General features: G+C 38.7%; 1 protein-coding gene across 17 annotated transcripts in view; it reads right to left on the reverse strand.

Moving 5' to 3' along the window:
- Positions 1–14,849, reverse strand: part of FARS2 (phenylalanyl-tRNA synthetase 2, mitochondrial) — a 295,038-nt gene that overhangs the window by 145,450 nt on the left and 134,739 nt on the right. The gene's annotated exons all lie outside the window — the stretch shown is intronic.

Raw genomic sequence — 14,849 nt, forward strand, 5'->3', positions numbered from 1 at the left:
ACACAGTAATTTCTCTTTTGGATTTCTTTCTCAGATTTCTTTTAATTAGTTTCATAATTTCTAGGAACTTCTTTCATGATTTAGGAACTCATATGACACAAATACAATGGAAATTACATTCTGAGTACTCTCCTATCATTATTTCCCTCTTCCCGCACTGCACAAAATGCCTATAGCCACTTTTTAAAATTTATAATTGCTTTCACTTATTTCAACTCATCTTGTTCTTAAGTAATACTACAGGATCACAGCCAGACCTGCACGTTCTTCTTGCTTACGAGCAGAACATCTAAGTTGGTGACTATTTTTGAAGTTAACCCACCATCTCCGTATGAAGCAGGTGACATAAAATACTGAAGAGGAAGTAATTGTTCCTTAAAGTTCAAATTGTCTTTTTCTTCCACTTTCTAATCTGCATGAAATTCCTGAGTTCTGGCAGCAGCATGTTTATTTCTGAAAAATAATGATTTCTTAAAAAGTGACATAAATTGTACTACAATTTGCCATAAAGGGAGTTTCACACAGCACAGTATTACCAACTTCTATGCTGTTGCAGTTGGAAGAAATGTAACATTGTGAAGTCTGGTATAAACTATAAAAGAAAAGCTTAGAAAAAGACACAAGGAGAGGTTTTGCTTGAAGCCCTTCAAATAATTTGTGAAAGCACCTTAGCTATACATTTTAGAGAGGCTTCTTGCCCACTCTTGCCATGCAGCTGACAAGGCATGTAAAAGATGATGGAAGTAGATGCAGAAGCAATAAAATATACAAGTTAAGATGATTATGCTCTGCATTTCTTTCTAGCAAAATGTCATGACTACAACAAGCCTACAGTAAATGAAATCAATAGAAAAGGAAAAGAATCCTACACGAACTTGCTTCTCCCTCAGGGACTAATATCTTGGCAAGATAACACCGCTATTCTAGACAGTCAAAATTAAGTTTATATGTGGCCTTTCAATATACACTTTTAAACCCCCCTTTTATGCTATCTATCTTGACATTGCAGAGCCAGGTATGCTGGGCATCCAGGCAAGTATATGCTTTGCTAAAATGAAAACCAAAATATTACCTTATTAGACAACAGCAACGTGTCCCCAACAGAATGAACTGGAAAAACTGTTTTTCCTTTGGCAAGCTTGAAGAGAGTCTTCTTAACAATGTACCTTTTCATCAGCAAAAGCCCTGTGTCAGCACAATTCCAGCAGCAAGAATTTGATTCTGCTGGTATGATGTACATCTACAAGCACACCTACACTGGCCAACCTCTCCTATACTGAGCTGGGGAGCGAGCCTCATACACAGGGTGTGTGTTACACTACATTATGTGTTACACTGATTTACTGATACACTGATGATGTCCAGCTGGTGCTGTACACATGTGCTTATGTAAACAGGTCTGCATCACACAAATGAACTCTTGATGTATTATTGGAGTTACAGCTAGTAAGGAGAGACTTACTGCTAACACCCAGAAATGCTCTTTGAAAAAGATGGGCTGCAGGATAACCCCACAACCACACTCTCCTTAGGTACATGTATAGAATTGTTTACTCCCTTAAACAGGGTCCAACAAAGCACAAAGCAGAACAGCTCTATTTACCTCTGAAGGAGGAGGGTATTCCCTCAGAAAATATATTCAAAGGTGGCAAAGACTGCCACATAAAGCACCCCTACTTCCACAGCTCCTTGAAAAAAAACATGATACTCCCACTATGTTCATATAAACTCTCAATTATATCTAATATTTTCTATGTGTAATAATTAGAGGTATACACACATAGAATTATTCTATAAAGCTTGTAAATATATTACACGGATGACTCATAAAAATGTGATGATATACAACAGAGTATCTCGATTTTTCAGTTTTCAATTTAAAACAACCATGAAATGGTCCACAAAAGTGAGCCTTAATACAACACATGGTGTTTCAATGAAACATTCAGATACTCTGAAATGCTAGAATTAAGGTTGCCTGAGGAACACTAAGATGCTTTCATCTTAGAAATACATTACAATGAGATAATCAAGTATTCATCTTTCCACAAGACCTTGTTCTGTTGAGCACAGAGCAGAGGCAATGGTTAATCATCACTGCTTGTGTTCTTCACATTGCTGAACATGCACCCCAAGTGCCTTACACACTGAACAGTAATCAAGCAGAGCTCTGAAGACACATTCTTTCTTTTACGAGCTTCCCAATGAAGCGTTCAGTTTCACAATATTTAAAGGCTTGAAAAATACTTCTTCTTTCACATGTCTCAGTGAGTTGAGGAAGTATTGCCGTCTCCTGTATTGCAGGCTGGGAACTTGGGCACAGAGACTTTAAGATCAAAAGCATCTATTAATTTTGCTCCTTGAGATACCTGGGATCTGATGTTTCTGAGCAGCAAGCATTACATGGTGTTTAATATGTTCAAAGCACAGCTCCCTATTACTACAGCTGCAGCTGTGAGAACTCAACACTTCTGCAAATCGGACCCCGGGGTCTCAAGTCAGGCACTGAGACAACGAAAAGCACACAGTTAGTGGCCACGTGAAAAGTTTGAGGTAGGAGTACTACACTCAACTAGGAACCTTTTTGCTCAGAAAGGAAGAGAAGGCAGAGCAGCATTCAGGTGCACAGACTGTCCTTTCCCGCTGTCATTAAAGGCACCCACTTCATGCTTTCCAACTACTGCCTCAGTGAGGCAGAGGCTTCCAAGAGCAGCATCCTCCACCCAGCAGTCCCGATTCATCTACAGAGGAATGATCACCCTGGAAACTGAACCAGATGGTGGTCCTTCACAGGAGAAGTAAACTTAGCAATGTTCTTTGCCTCCTAAACTGCCCCTCACCTTGCTCCCCCCAGGACTCTGGTTTTCAAACCAAGAAGGTTTCTTTCTCTGTTGATGGGAGGCAGCAGAGAAGTTTCAAAGGAGCAATCCTCCTGCATCCTGGGAAGGTGCTGGTGGACACCTACAGCTTCACACCAAACTGCAGAGCCAGCGCAGGGTGAACACAGGACAAATTCAGCTGACAGCATATCGTGGTACCGCTGCACCCACACTAACCACGAGTGTCCAGAGGAAGCCAGAGCTAAACAAACTCCTGTGGATGAATGTGTTTGAACTCTTCGCTCAAGTAGTGTTCTACCTTACTCACAGACACAGCCTCTGCGAAAGAGGGTACTGTTTACTAAACACAGGTACCTACCTCTTGTATGCCTTTTTTCCTTCACACTCCCGAAACAATGGCCTCCTTCAATGAGCAGTCAAAAGTGAAATAAGGTGGGTGAAAGATGTAGCTGGACTTGACTAGAAGTTGGCTGAAAACCACAGAAGTACACAGTCTGACGCCCACTGAAGACAACAGATTGAAAAAAAACCAAAACCCACACAGACTTCGGTAAGGTCTGGAAAAACTCCTTCCTCACCAAACACCACCTTGTTCCACGCACAGGGCAGGGGCACGGACGACAGGCCACTGTCTTGAGAGGGAAAGAGAGGTGTGCTCAGGTGTGTGACCACTGCATGTGTGTGAGCATCACAGCACCTCAGTGGGAAAGGTCCGAGCTTCATTCAGTGAGCTTTGTATCTTGAATGCTTTGTATGAATGAAAATATTCTGATGTACGTACAACATAAATGAAAGGTGATTGCTTTGGTTACATGGTATTTTAATTAGCTGCTAAAATATTCAGATAAATTGTCAGAGAAGACAATCTATTTGCTTTTCTTTCTGGAGGAATGAATATATTAATAGAAATAATTTCTATTGCTTAGTTGAAAAACTGCAATTTAAACCCCCTTATTAAAGAGACTGCTTTATTTTTAAAAAGTCTCTAGGACTCTAATCTTCCTTTTTCACAGAAGGTAATTAATTTTTTTGTTATGTACCGAACTTAATTTTGGAAGGTAATGCCAGTGACACTTAAAGAAATGAATGATAAAAGAAATGTTAGACACTCTAATTCTATAATTCCTATGTAATGACAACGAATGAAATACTGTTTTCCCCTGTTGTTTTGTTTTTTTTTTTTAAGATTTACTCCTATGATCAAATTGTGTCTTTTATAGGTATCAGAAATATAACTTTAAAAAGACTCTTCCTAGAAAACAGATCTACAGACAGGTTTTAATCATATCTTGTTTCCTTTACAGTTTGAAAGTTGACAGCAACTGCTATAGAAATTCCTAACGGTGTCTGGAAATTTTTGCCCTGCACTCACTTAGAGAAGTCTATGTTGAATATCAGTCCCACTTGCCAATGGAGGAGAACCTGAAATATATTAACATTTAGTTTTACAAGACAGATACTAATTGGGTTGTTATTTTGTCACTGTGTAAATTTTCAGTGACCTTTCCAAAAAAGAAATAACAAGTCGATCGAAAGTTTTGCTTCTTGACTTTCTCCACCCTCTCTTTAATATTTTTTTAAGCAACCATCTGAAGTTTCTTAATCCCTTTCTGGTTACAAACAGGGTTGTTTGTTTGTTTTCATTTTGCTTTGTTAATTTGCTTTGGTTTGGTGTTTGTTTGTAAGGTACGAAGGATAAGTAAGGGGGATGGGTTTTTTTTTTCACTTTACATTTTACTTTAATTGAGGTTTTCTACGCTGTTATCTCAACTAACATATTCCGTATTTACAGAGAATAACATCGTTTTTCAGCACAAAGCATCCTAAGAACTCATTCTCCTCCTCGCCCTCTCCCAGGAAATGGAAAAAGAAAACACAACAAAATGAAAACACAGAAGGGGCAGCTTGCAGCAGATGATGCACATTTGTGCATCTTGTAAAGAAATACCTGAACTCACACAATCACTTTACATACATATAGCCACTGGTTTACTGAATAACAGCATGTGTAAATATCAGCTATATCAGCATAATTGCGGATAAAGAATAAACCAGCGCAAATCCTGTTACTTTCTCTGCACTCTGCCACCACATGCTTGACATCTTTCCCCCTGATGGCCAAGGGGTCTTGCTAATATTAGAGACAATGCAAACCTACATTCATTGTAAAAGCTGGCATGGCCAGCTTTAGGAATACTCTGCCTCTCTCCTGAAAGCAAAACAAGATTGCACACAAATGCGCGCAGCATGGGAAGCAAATGGGAGGAATTAAGAGTCCAAGCAGAGCTGCAGAGCCATGACCTCACTGGGATTACAGAGGTAGTGGGACAGCTCCCTTTACTCGTGTGACAGATGAGAACAGGCTTTTTTGGGAGAGATTTTAAACCTGACTGAACAAAGCTCTGGGCAACCTGTTCTGCCTGGAATTGCTTTATCAGGGGGCTGGACCACAGACATGGCACCTACATGTTTCTGTGATTGTGGTTCTGTGTGTCTGCACGTAATTATTTGTACGAAAATCATGCTCAGTCTTTGCTAAGGAGAAATTTTCAGCTAGGAAAAAGCCTAAAATACTAATCTCAACTGAAAACTTCATATTTAGCTATTGCATAGTACTTCACTGGGCTTAAAAATAAAAGGAGCCTGGAAGACTGTGTCATAACATTGCCCAAACAATGGAGGTAAAACATGAAAGTGTGATATTCTCTCTCAATAGATTACGTTTTAAACTAACACACTCTGAAGTCATTTACATGCAAATTCCCTGGAAATTCTTTCTGCAATGAATGGTTAAATGTGCTATTTTGTGTAAATATACCGCATGCTTTTTACATGGCAACAATTTCAGGAGCATCCTTGGCTTCCTTTCCTCATGCAACCACAATTAGAACTTCTATAAATGTCACTTATATTTTATGAAGCACTTAATCATTTCAAGGCATGGTGGACAAACTAGTTAATATTTAACACAGCTCTTGGGATTATGGCACCATTTCACAGATGAGAAAGAGAGGGGCTTCGACATCTCCCTTAAGAAGAGCTGCCTGATTTCTGGGTGCCCGTCCCTGGGCTTTGGGTGGTTATGAGACCTAACAAGCTCCTCCTGCAAAGATTACACAAACTGGCCATTAATTTATGATATATTGAAACAAATTTTAGTCTTGCAACTCATCGCTCAATAGGGTCTTTTCTTAAAATGAAAACAAAACTCCACACATGCACTCACACGCCCCTTTAAGAATATTGCAGTGGGATGCTTACACTCAAGGAAATAAACATGTGAGATTTTAGGGGTTCCTACAAGCTACTAAAGATACAAGGTGTCCAATCACACATGACACTAAATTCTGAACAGGAGTAGTTAACATGGTGAACTGCTGCGCTTCATATCCTAGAAAATCTATGTGATTCCAACAAATAATGTTAAATAGTATTTTTTTTGCCTTCTTTCCTTAAATTTTTACAAATAATTAATTGGATTTTACTTTAATATTTAGGAAAGCAGAAACCTCTGCCAGAAATACAATACTTCACATCATAATCTTGATATAAATCGTCATTCACTCAAATCGAATAGCTCCTTATGCAATCAAACAAAAACTCCAGGTCCTCTCAGTTGTTCAGCAACCACTGCCCTAATTTTGATGCTAAAATTTCATTAACATCCTAGTTCTGAAACTTTCACATCTCTGAAAGGAGACAGATTTCTGCTCCCAAAAAATAAGCATAAAAGGATATATCCTAACATACACTAAAAAAGGGAATTTGGGCTCTTTGGAAGATGCCTTACCAAAAAACAGACAAAGCAATGCATGCTTTTGTTGGTTAAATTCCCTTAAAATTTCTATAAACTTGTTATTACAGTCTATAAGAAAAAAAAATTCTGTAAAGGTACCCAAATACTAATTAGCAATGCCATGTTTAAGTATCTATTTGTTACCTGGAAGCTGGCCATTTCTGTATCATACAGTGAGTTGGATTGAAGTTAAATACAAGAAATAGTAGGAATTATCAAATGAACACACAGGTACGTAAAACCATCTAGAGTGAAGGAGATTACATGCTGCAACTCCTCCATTACTAATAAGGGACTGGAAAATTGATAATGCCAAGCAGAAAACTCCCCTACAAGGAAAGCTCACCATCTGGCTTATCTCAAGCCCAAAGGGAATTAAACAATAAAAGACAATAATTTTCCAACAGAGATGCAGCAGTGCAGATTGGAGAACAAGAACCAGCCACAGCCTAGAGACTAATATCCATGAAGCATTTTTATAGCACAGTACTTTACATTTTCTTGCAAACATCAAGCCTTGGGGAAGTACTACAATTAAGCTTGTCTTAGAAAATATTAAATTGGAAGTATACTAGTCATTTCCACAACAAAACCAAATAATTAACTAAGTGAACAATACAGCTCAGAATTACTGATTTCTAGAATTTATGTCTGAATCATCAAAATACACTTCAACAGAAGTTTCTGTACTCTTCTCCAACTTTGTGAAGCTTTCAAACTTTCAAACGTATTCAATTCTACACAATGATGCTGCCTTAACAGAATTGTAGTTATACAGTTTTAAATTACTTCATTTAATCAATTACCTACTCATACTGTTTGTGTGGAATTTGTTATGATGATCTCAAAACAAGTAGGAATGCAGGACGTGCATTTGAACTTCTTAAATAGTCCATTTTGTCAAAAGACACTGAGACTATAAACTTTACACACTCTATACCTCAAGATTAGCCATATATGAAAAAGCTACTTTTAATAAAATATATGATTGCGAGTGTACAGTATACTGTATACAGGGGGAAAATAAGCTTTGTCAGCTACCTGTTAAGCATTCCTGGCTAGTGAGAAACATGCAATTTTAGATTATCACACTTGTCTACTAAAAGTTTTTCCCACATGTTTGTCTAATACAAATATTACTGGTCATGAGACAGAACAGCGAGATGGACCATTACCCTAGCTGGAGCATAGTACTTGCTAACTTTCCTTTCAAAATTTCCTTTTCATGAACATACTTTAAAATTTGCATACTTCTAAGAATGCAAACCATGAAATACTACAAATTCATTATAGTTGCACAGGCATGACTTGGTATTAAAATATTATAAACTCAACAGAATCATCACAAATTCATTTTACTTGTCAATTTGTAGGACGTATTGTGCACCAGTTGCACATAATTATAAGAGGTTTTTAGCTTCTGAGCGCTGTTTTCATCATGCTTGCCTGCTTTCCTGAACAATTTAAAATGTCATCAGCCATTAAAATACAACCAGATTAATCAAGGTGTCCTTGGATAATTATCATGTGAAGTTTGCACATATGTTAGCATCAGCTTTCTTTCTACAAAATGTATGTAATTCCCCCAAGTCAGATAAGAAAGGATATGGTCTAAGCCGTAGCGATGCTTGAATGAATGTAAATCCTTCTACTTTTTGCTGTTGCAATAGAAACAGAAGCTCTTGTGCTGAACTCTAGGAAAGAATCACCGTCAGCAGCAGATTTCAGTACGTATTCACTTTGAGTCCTCAAAAATCAAATGAAATCAATAGGGCTTGCCTACCAATAAACGTATTCCGCCGTCAAAACTGTGTTTTTCATAGGGAAAAAAAAAAAAAAAGCTATAGGAAAGTACAAATCCTTGTTTTGGATTTAAAATAAATCCTCTATACATTTGTGCAACCTAGAATCAGAATTAACAGGCTTCTACATTCACGTAAAGAAACTCTGCCCTGAAACAGGCTTGTAGTTTATGCGCTGTCAATCGGCCAGAGCTGGAACTTGCACATGAGATGCGGAACAAAAGATTACCAAGCACACAAACACAAGATGGAAAACAGAACAAGAGGTAAAAAGGAAAAAAAAAACAACCCAGCACCCTACATTTGCACAGACTGGACTGCATAACAAGCTCAGCTGGTGTGAATTACTATTAAAGCTCCTCCAACATCACTGAAGCTGTGCCAATTTAGACCAGATGAGATCTTAGCTGTCATTAGCCAAATGGCAAAAGAAAAAAAAAATGGCCCAGTTCTTATTTATTCAAATTTCTACGCATGCGCACACAAAAATATATCATTGGCTTCATTGATGTTATTCCTAGTTTTCCACAGCATAAGTAGGAGAAAAATCAGAAGTATTGTGTTTTCACAGGTTTGTTCATAAACATCTATTGACTGCACAACTGCTTGAGCTACCCAACACCATCCTGCAACACCATTTCTGATCAGATTAAATTCACCTTATTTCAGATTTCATGAAAAAACCCAGAAAGTCAGGTCAGACAAAGCAGGAGGATTCATGCCAAGCTGTAATTTTTATTAGAAGCTCTATGACTGGCTTTGGAAAACTTCACCCTCAGTCCAAAAAAATTCAAGGGCTGTAAGCACATAGAGCAAACCAAGAAGAGCAGAAACAGGCCAGTGTCGACCCCTTCCACAACATGGGGAGATGGAAGAAAGTTTGGACCACCCTCTGCGCTTTGTTATTCTCCAGCTTCTCAATAGACGGAGCGTCCACCCATTACACAGTTCTGCACAGCTGACATAAACCTCATCGCAGCACAGAAAGGAAGCTGAATTCAGTAAAATTGCTACTCACATTGTTTATTCCTTGTTTTAACTTCAGTCAATATTTGCAATATGTTTAGACAATCCTTTCAAACCAACAAAATAGCCCTTTCCTCTCCCTGCTCTGCTACCAGAAAAGCTGCAAGGATGTCTATGTGGCGCACAGAGGCTAAAGGTACACAGGCCACTTCTTGAGCGAGCTAATTCAGCTGCCAATTCTGGTTTAGTCAGGTCAATAGGAAGCTCCAGGAAGAACAATTTATCCTACTTCTCTCTTGCTGTGGTAAACCAGCCAGCTCTGCTACAGCTAATCTGTTTGCAGCAAACATATCTTGAGGATTTACTCATCTGCCAAGACTGCAGAACGCACCTGCCTCTTCAAGTGACCCAAAACCTGGTGGCTATTCCTCCGTCTTTTCCTACCACTGATCTCAAGATAAACTCATCACTATGTCGGCTTTATTAGTCCACCTTAAACTGGCAAATCTGCCAGCTATTATCACTGAATCACAACTGCGTACTGATCCTTGCAAATTTTGGACCTCAAAATTCACAGTCTCACAGACATGCTATGATAGGAAAACTGCAGTTTACCTCTATCAATCTTTCCTCAATTTGAATCCACAAAGTTCAAGAAAGGAAGGCAAATTTGCACAACAGCACTTCAAGCGACACACACAAATAACTACAAAGATGTACTGTTCTCTGCCCTTAAACTGCTCTGTATTCTATGACCACGAAGACTGCCAGAAAAACCCAAAGGTTACCAGAGTAAAATCTGAACAACAAACTTCCAAGAGACTACATCCAAATATCTCTCATTCCTCCCAGCTACAACTGAAAAGAGAAGGTACAAATTCTGTGTTTCATATACCTCGTGAAGTTACTCTGCTTGCCCATATGTGCCAAAAAGGAACACAGTACTAGGAGATGATTATAGGAAAAATAACCCTATGTTGCAGGAAGAGTGTTGATGATATCAAGTTTAATACTGTTTGATTGAGCCAAGAAACATACACTTGGGTCCTCAATATCACTAGAGAGCTCTTCTGTGCATTTGACATGGTTGATACATTTGCTTTAACACTTCTACAAATTTGGTCTAAAAGATTAATAAAAAGTAAGAGAAGTGAAAATGATGTATAAAGATTTAAAAGCATCCCAAAAGCTTACATTTGTCTCTTAAGGTAGCATACGCACAGGTTTCACTGGTGAAGTAAAGGCGCAAGGCTATCACTCAGGTTGTTAAATGGTGCCTGTCAAAAAAAAGCCAGGTCTGATTATTTCAACTGTAGCAGCCAAATCCATCTGGTGCTCAGTGACCAGAAGGCATTCACGAGCTTCAAAGGACTGAGTTACTATGGCACATCCTCAAGATATATACACAAAGTCATTATTAATCAATTTTTATTTCATAATAAGTTTCCTTTGGCCTTCTACCTTAAAGCTCAACTGAGTGACAGCCATGGTTACTTGATGAATTCAGAGCCAAACGGTACTGGGGGATTCTTCTGAAGCCAACAGTAAACATTCTGCACTCAGAGCCACCCTGGTTCTAATTTTGTGAGATCTGATTTTACTAAAGCGTCTCCCAGCCACTGTGCTTTGGGGGAGCACAGACACAACAAAAAGCAGCTGCAACACTTCAGCAGCTCTGCTTTCACATGCCTGATGGTTTCAAAATTCAGCAAATGTTTACTTTTGGGCATCAGCTCCACTGCAGTCCTGCAATTAGAATTCCCCAGCAACTGGGCATCACTGAAACGGATGCTCTGAGAAAAGGAACTGCAGAGATTTGCAGAAGTAGGACCATAATGATTTAATCACCACACACAATAGCAGAACTGATACAGTGGAATATACAAACATCAAAGCACCAAGAAAAAATGCTCTGAAGAACCTCTGCAACACACAAAATCAGAGAATGGTTGAGGTGGGAAGGGACCTCTTGAGATCATCTAGTCCAATCCCCATAGCTCCAGTAGGGCCAGCTAGAGCTGGTTGCTCAGGACTGGGTCAAACTGAGTTTTAAGTATCTCCACAGATGGAGTGACATAGGTCAATAATCTCCAGTTGAATAGACTAGGACACATTGTCTTCCATTGTTTTGTTTGTTTGTTTGTTTTCTTCTTTTTTTAAGTCAATACAGCAAAGAAGTCAAAACATTGAAAAAAGATTGTTTCATACGCTTGTTGAAAACCATAAACCTTACAAAGAAATTTCTGCCTTCTGAAAATGAGCTGGGAAAATAAATCCCCTCAAGCCACTACTCTGGATTGTAGCAAACACAATGGACAAGCAATTTGAAAATAGTGAATGGTAGCGTAAAAAGCAAGAAAGTTGACTTCCATGAGTAAGGCACAAACACTGCTGGAGAAAGCCTCAAATCCTTTCCACGGATCTCCAGCTGCTTGGGATTCCAGATGGACGAAGAGATCTCTCCATGGATCCTGTCTGGCATCTTAAGATTTTAACCTTTAAGAAAAGATCCTTTAAGCAATGAAAGGCCCATAACACCTTTGATATTTAGGAACTTTGAATAGCATTCCAAAAAGAGAGCAATACAAAAAATTTCATCTTTATGAGAGACCTCAATAGCAGCCAAAAGGAAAGTATTACTCTACATGACTCCCAGCTGCTCTTCCATATCAACACAAAAGAAGATAAGAGAATATTTTTAATCTGTCCTTCCTGGCATAAAACACACAAGCTAATGTTTCACAAGAATAAACAACATCTGTTTTGGATGGGGTAGATTGAGAAAAAAATCACAAGCCAACCTGCAGACAACCTAAGTGCATGGATTTATAAGAGACCATGATAAATGTGTGTTGATTATTTGCTTAATACATCTGGAATGTAATTCCTCATTTACGCAAGAGGATGGTGTGGTTTCTTTTTTCCTCACAAAGAAAGATCCTCCAGTGGGACTCATAAAGGCAGTAATATTTTAGGAAGTTACTATTACACTAAGAAGAGCAGAGATTGTCTTGCATTTTCTTGTTCACAGCTTTATAATTAACAAAGTAAAAATGTAGGCTGTTACATTTGATGAAAGTTTCCCCAGAGAGATCAAATAACCTAAAGCAGCAACAGCTTTCTATAATTCTGAATATAATTATATGAGTGAATTTCCTTCTATGGTGTAAACAGTCATAGTTAAGTAGATGCATCTTAGTCATTGCCTCTTGCATTCCCAAGGGTACCTGCAAGAAAGTCAAGTTGCTGTCTGCCACATCTTAGGACAGTTACTACAGTACTACAGTTAATTCACGCCTTGTTAACAAATACAGCTTTTTAGGTAGGTGCACTTTATCATTGACATTACAATGCTGAATCTGGAATTAGTATTGCATATTTAATAGCAAATCATCAGAATAACAAGGACTGAAAAAAATACTCTGCAGAAACAGTTTTTCCAAAATTTGGCCCTTTCTACTGACAAAAAAAACAACACAAAACCCAACAAAACCAACAAAAAACCCACCACATAATAAAATCTCTGCTATGCTTAGTGGAGCTGACTGTGTGATTTCATAAACACAACAATCCACATTTATATATTTACATAGAGATGGATAAATAACTATAGACAGACAGACAGACACCACACAAAGAAACACCATCTTTCAGAATTTATATTTTTGGAGTTATAAAGAAAAAGCTTTTTCAGCCCAAACAGTAGATAAGAACTAAGCATGTTGATGAAACACACAAGTTCCACTTGAGGGCAAGGCTTAGTAGAGGTACCTAGAAAATAACAGTACAGCACGACAGCTGGCAGGAGTAGCCTGAAGTATAATTCCAAGAAGGGAGAGACAACACGCACCTCCTCTCTTCTCCTGGTGGCCTAAAAGAATGCTAAACCAGACCATGCCACAGGCTTTCAAGGTACAAACTGTGGCTGCTACAAAGCAGGAAAGCTGTGCCAGCATTTCTCCCTCAGTGCTGCAGGGGCATATGCTCCTATAACACACAGGACCAACATCAAAGACCCCCAACATCTGCTGTGGCTGTGGATACCACAGAAGCTCCCCTCAGCCTGTAGCTCCTCAACAAGATTAAAATTTCTCTCTTAGCCACACACAGCTGAAAAGCTCTTTTTTTTCCACCACTACAACTCCCTCTTGGAAGAGATAAATCTTTCTATACAAGTAATTTCTACACTCTGAACACTCTTCGACCTTGAGATTTCATCACCTGCCCTTCTGCTGACTCCTGCACTTTCTCTCTCAGGATCCACCTTGCCTGAAACCAAACTGCTGTCTGGAGAGAGGTGGTGGCTGTTAGCAGCACATGTTGGAGGCACAAGTGTTACATAGCTGTACATCAATATCTCTCATTTTACTTGGTTCATCTCCTCTTTGGCAACTATATACAATGACAACATTGAGGACGGACAGTTAACTTACTTATTTTTGACGAAGACTTCCAGGATTTTCAAACATATACAAACCTTTCTTCACCTACTCCATGATACATTATTCCCACAAACATGCAGTATACTTTTAAAATGTATCACAACACATACATGAGCAGATCACAATACATGAGCAGATTTCAAAAAAAAAAGATAAAACACCTCCTGTTCACATTGTTTTCAAAGGAAGTTTTGGTTATTTGGCCCCTTAGAAAGAAGGTGCCCTTTTCATTATGGGCACCAGCATTAGGAATCAAAAAGTTGAAAAGTATGACTTTCTGATCTCTACCTCTTTTAAGTACCTATACCTATGAAATAAAGAGCACATAAGAACGAGATGGTACTGCAAGGTTCCAGTTATGTGTGTCCAATAACACCCAATGTAGTTGCATTGCCATTACCACCAAGACAGTTGTTCACTACTCAAGATTATCACCACATAACAGACACAAAATGCAAGTTATTCCATGAGTTTCTTCTGTTGGAAATGAAAGAAACATGTATGGTTCTTTTCATTTTTCCTTCTGTGATCCTTGTTTATGAAGTAGTTGTAAAACCATGACTGCCTCAATGCTCCCTCATGATTTAATCAGCTTTCAGCAAACTTTGATAACGTGCCTAAATATAAACATTTGCGATACAGTCAGACATTATATAATACAGACCAGAAGAGAGGCAGGCAAAATCTGGAAAACAGAAATTATATTGTGCAGAAAAATCAGAGAACACGGTAAAGCTAGGCAGCTGGATTCTACCTTGATCTTTCCCTTGGGACCAAATGCCATGGGTAAGGAGAAGATAGAGCTACACTCTCATAAACATCACCATACTTGCTCCCTTTTTCTGTAACTTAAACCCTCTGCTGTTTCCAGAATTCATTCAGGACAGTGGCCACAGAGAAGAGTGCAGCTGTATCAGGCAAGAAAGTGCTGAGTTTGCAAACAGTCTTTTGTGGATCACAAAGATCACACATTCAAGGGGCTCTGCTCCCCAAGTACTGTGGA

Source organism: Columba livia, chromosome 2 (genome assembly GCF_036013475.1).
Source record: "Columba livia isolate bColLiv1 breed racing homer chromosome 2, bColLiv1.pat.W.v2, whole genome shotgun sequence".
NCBI classification, from domain to species: Eukaryota; Metazoa; Chordata; class Aves; order Columbiformes; family Columbidae; genus Columba; species Columba livia.